Here is a 5,882-nt window from a genome sequence, read left to right as displayed (position 1 = left end):
ATCCACCTCCTCTGCCTCAAATTCAAATCTTTCTGAGTAAAGACATACTGTAAACTGCGATGATTTGTATAGACTTCACACTTGACCCCATATAGATAATGTCTCAATTGCTTTAACGCAAACACAACTGCAGCCAACTCCAAATCATTGGTCGGATAGTTACGTTCATGCACTTTTAATTGCCTCGAAGCATAAGCAATTACATTTCTCTCCTGCATTAGCACTGCACCCAAACCAGAATAAGATGCATCACAATAGACAATGAAATTCTTACCTTCCACTGGCAAGGTAAGAATTGGTGCAGTAGTCAACGAAGTCTTGAGTTTCCGAAAACTTTCTTCACATTCGTCCGACAATACAAAGGGAACAGAAAACTTTCTTCACATTCGTCCGACCATACAAAGGGAACATTCTGCTTAGTCAAATTTGTTAGCTGCGAAGCAATAGAAGAAAATCCCTTGACAAATCGACGGTAGTAGCTAGCTAAACCAACAAAGCTTCTTACCTCTGTAACATTAGTAGGTCTTACCCAACTCTTCACTGCTTCAATCTTAGAAGGATCCACCATCACTCCCTCCTTAGAAACCACGTGCCCCAAGAAGGACACTGAATCTAGCCAAAACTCACACTTGGAGAATTTGGCATAAAGCCTTTTCTCCCTCAACAACTCCAATACAATTCTCAAATGCTCCTCATGTTCTTTCCTACTCTTTGAGTATATCAGTATATCATCAATAAATACAATAACAAAGAGATCCAGATATGGCTTAAAAATCCCGTTCATCAGACTCATGAAAGCAGCAGGGGCATTCGTAAGCCCAAAAGACATTACTAAGAATTCGTAATGCCCATACCTGGTTCGAAAAGCAGTCTTTGGCACATCTGCTGCCCGTATTTTCAATTGATGATAACCGGATCTCAAATCAATTTTAGAGAAGACACAAGCACCTTGTAACTGATCGAACAAATCATCAATTCGAGGAATAGGATACTTGTTCTTAATAGTTACCTTATTCAGCTGCCTGTAGTCTATGCACATCCGAAGGCTTCCATCCTTCTTTTTCACAAATAAAACAGGAGCACCCCAAGGGGATGCACTTGGTCTAATAAAACCTTTACCTAACAACTCCTGAAGTTGGGCCTTTAACTCCCTTAACTCAGCTGGAGCCATTCTATAAGGGGGAATGGAAATGGGGCGAGTACCCGGCTCCAGATCAATACAAAAATCAATATCCCTATCCGGTGGCATACCAGGAAGGTCTGCAGGAAACACATCCAAAAACTCACAGACTATCGAAACAGACTCAATCGAAGGTACTTTGGAAGTATCATCCCTGAGATGTGCCAAGAAGGCTAAACAACCTTTACTAACCATCCTCTTAGCGCGAAGAAAAGAGATAATACGGACTGGGGTGGAAATGTAGTCACCCTCCCACACTAGCGGATCTGTCCCAGGCTTGGCCAATGTCACAGTTTTAGCATTACAATCTAAGATTGCAAAATTTGGGGAAAGCCAAGTCATACCCAGAATTACATCAAAATCAACCATTTCTAGGATAATCAAATCTACATAGGTATTGCTCCCCACAAAAGTCACAAGGCAAGACCTATACACCTTCTCAACTATCACAGACTCACCCACAGGAGTAGAGACACTAATAGGCATGTCAAGCAATTCGCAATGTAAATCAAGACCAGTAGCAAATGAGGAAGATACATATGAAAATGTGGATCCAGGATCAAATAATACAGAAGCCATGCAATCACAGACCAAAAGATTACCTGTGATAACAGCATCAGATGTCTCTGCTTCAGACCTCCCGGGGAAAGCATAACAATGGGCCCTATCACCTGTCTGTCCATTGCCCCTATCATGTTGCGCCGCAGCAGTTCCAGCTTGCCCGCCACCCCGACTGATTGGGTGACCACCATTACCTTGGCCACCACGTCCTCCAGAATGGCGGCCTCTCCCATGACCACCTCTACCTCTAACCATTGGGGGTCTGTAACTCTGTTTTGGACAATACCTCCTAATATGTCCAGTCTCCCCACATCCATAACAATTCCTGGAGTCAAGCATAGGTCTTTGTGAAGGTGACGAAGTCTGAGGATAACCACCAAACTCAGAAAAAGGCTGACTGGGCTGCGATGGACCCTCAGCTAAAGCCTGCAGGGAAGACTGAATAGGGCGGTTTTGGTAACCTCCTGAACTCTGCCCTCTGGAGTAAGAACCTCTAAACTCACCTCCCTTACGGAACTTCTTAGATGTTGACGCCATGGTGAAGTCGTCTGGCTTCACCCCCTCCACTTCTATCACAAAATCAACCACTTCCTGAAAGGATTTTGCTGCAGCAGCTACCTGTAAGGCTGGGATCCGCAAATCTGACCTCAATCCCTTCACAAAACGGCGAATCCGCTCTTGTGGACTGAAACAAAGCTGAGTGGCATACCTAGATAGTGCACGAAATTTAGCCTCATAAGCAGCAACAGACATCCTTCCTTGCTCTAGGCTCAGGAATTCATCTCTCCTCCTATCCCTCAAAGTCCGGGGTATATACTTCTCCATAAATAAGCTAGAGAATGATGCCCAAGTCATAGGTGGTGCCTGTGCTGGTTGACACTCAACATACGACCGCCACCACCTTTTGGCATCCCCCTGAAACTGATAGGTCACAAACTCCACACCGAATCGTTCTACTATGTCCATCTTATGTAGCAGCTCATGACAATCAACCAGAAAATCATAGGCATCTTCAGATTCAGCACCCTTGAATACTGGAGGTTTTAACTTTAAGAATTTAGTGAAAAGTTCATGCTGATCACTTGTCATTATGGACCCTGTAGTCAATCGAGGAAACGTGCCTACTTCCAATGAGGCATCCATGCGGGGAGCCACAGCGGCTGCATGTTGTACCCCCTGAACCTGAGGTGCTGGTGCAGAAAACACTGGAGGTGTCTGGCCCTGATCAGATAACCAGCTAAGATAGGTAAGAACCTGGTTAATCATCTCTGGGGTAGGCTGGGGTGGTAATTCCTCATCTTGAACCTGCTCATTTTCCCCTTCTTCACCCTCTCTCACTACCTCATCAGTCGGTGGAGGAGTCACTGCCCTATTACTAGCTGGACCAGGTGTTTGTCCTCTACCTCTAGAGGGCGTCCTCCTGCGACCTCTACCACGGCCTCTTGCCACTGCTCCTCCTCGAGCTACGGTCCCAATGGTTGGCTCAGACGCACCCTGTCCTGCCGGTGTTGGTGTTGACACAGTTGTTGCTCTAGTTCTAACCATCTGCGAGATAGAGTGAGGATGTCAGATACCAATTTGTATCACCTAGATACCAATTGGACCCAAGTAATAGCACGAAAGAAAGAAAGAATGGAGTTTTCCTAAAGTCCTATAGCCTCTCAAAGAAAAGTAAGGGCGTCCCCCTACCGTTCCTCAAGACTCTACTAGACTCGTTCTTGTGTGATGAGACCAACGAACCTAAAGCTCTGATACCAAGTTTGTCACGACCCAAAACGAGCCGCGAGTGGCACCCACACTTATCTTACTAGGTGAGCGAACCAACAATCTAAACCCCAACATTTACCAGTATATCAATTTTGAATAGTAAAATATAATGCGGAAGATCCAAAACTCATTAACGTAATCAATTAAATAAACTTCTAAAGTATAATACTTATTATCCCCAAAATCTGGAAGTCATCACATCAAGAACATCTATCCTCAAATTACTAAGTCTAAGAGTATTTAAGAACTAAAATAAGTAGAAAGATGGTCCATGTCCGAACTTCAAAGACATCAAGACGTGAATAAGAGAATCCAGCCCGAGCTAGGAATAATAGCTCACCCTGAAATCTGATGTGCTGAAGACTGGCTAGAGTTGAGGACGAGTCGAAGTCAATGGTGCACTTGCTGCACTCCACAAAACAACAAGAAGAAAATAAAAGTAGGGGTCAGTACAAGGAACACGTACTGAGTAGGTATCATCGGCCAACTCAAAATAGAAACCAGTATATATTAAACAATAATATAAAACCAACTACAATACTTAACAGTTGGCAAACAACAAGCACATGAACCATAGACACAACAACACCATAACGGTTGCACCCTCAATCACAACATTAAGCACACCTATGAGGACTCATGCCTCTACACCATACTCGTTTGGGAACTAGATTCTTTGAATTCGAGTATATTAAGTTAATTCAAGATTTCTTGCCTTTAATGTTAGTGTGTCGGAACGTGACACTCCGATCCCCTAAAACTGTGTCGGAACGTGACACTCCGATCCAATAATTACCGTTAATCATCATTTATTACCACCACTTTCAATTCATGGGTATATTATTTTCATCAAGCCTCCTTTATTTCAAGGCATTACTTCGGTATAGATGGTTCAAGATTAGAATTTCAACATTCTCTTAATTTTATAGCCAACCACAAACCACACAATCAAAAACATGCAACCACACAATCAAGTACATAGGAGACTTTACAATATCATTCAATACATATCAATTGCTATTTAGAGTTTATCTATCACATAGGAATAAACCATAACCTACCTCCACCGAAGAATCGTGATCGAGCAAGCTATCTCCCCAATGCCTTTTGCTTTCCTCTTCGTTCTCTCTTTCTCGCTCGTTCTCCCTCTCTGCTTCTTTTTATTTTTCTTCTCCAGATTCTTTTTCTTTTACCCTAATTATCATATAATTCATTATGATAAAAGTAACCCATTATTTATTTTAAAGTTATCTCCTTTAACCCCCAAGTAAATAAATTATTAAACTTACCCCACTAATTTCATAAAGTTTGTCATGAATAGTCCAAAACACCCCTTTAAAACCTTTAGCAGAAATCCGACCCAGTTGGGGTTACGCAACCTGTGACGGCCCGTTGTGTCTATGACGGTCCGTCCTGCAGGTCTGTCCCAAAGTTCAGAGAGTCAAATTTAGTAAAGAGGCTTGTGACGGCCCGTCGTGTCTATGACGGTCCGTCCTGCAGTTTCGTCGCGAAGATCAGAGAGTCGATCTCAATACCCAGATTTCAGAGTTGAAGTGTTTTGGAACGAAGACCCTCGACGGTCCGTCGTGACCATGACGATGCGTCGCCTGATCCGTCGACCCAGTCAGTTATTTTCAAAATAATTTTACTGCTCGAACCTACTAAACAGGTTGTTACATTAAATAAGATATGAAAAGTAGTGAAAAATTGAAACTTTTCACAAGAATAATAATAAGAAGCTTTTTACAAAACATCAAATAGAACATCATTTAATACATAAGGTAACACTTCCATAATTTCAACACATGACTACACTTTACAGTGAACCCATAAAACCTTACAGTGAACTATTTCCATTATAACTTATAGTGAACTCTTTTCCCTTGAAGTTTCCCTATCCAAAGTTATCCTAAGACTCACTAAGGTAAGGCATGAAGAAACCGCATATACAATCCCTCAATACACACCTAAGTGATCCTCAAGACTACTGACGATAAGCTTACTTCACACGGATAACAAGCCCACACTCGACATCAAAGACACTAGAGGAACATACTTATATTTAAGGACTTCACGTAAGAACTCTTCTCCAAGACAACCCTCAAGTCACAAAATGTCACGCCCCGAGCTACTCCCGAGACGCGGACACGGAACCTAGGAGCACAAGTGATTCCAAGCTAACCCTGCTAGCATGATCATGAGCATACTAAATATAATAAACTGATGCTAAAGCTAAATCATAATTTGTTTTGAAAATATGGGGAATACCCATATTCTATAACTGAGATATATGAAAACTGATGAGTTTAATATAATGAAGTTACTAACTCAATACTAAGTTGAAACTAACTATGTTTGAAATAAGCCTCTAAAC

This window comes from Solanum pennellii, chromosome 10, assembly GCF_001406875.1.
Source record: "Solanum pennellii chromosome 10, SPENNV200".
Taxonomy (NCBI): Eukaryota; Viridiplantae; Streptophyta; class Magnoliopsida; order Solanales; family Solanaceae; genus Solanum; species Solanum pennellii.
This window is presented reverse-complemented; position numbering follows the sequence as displayed.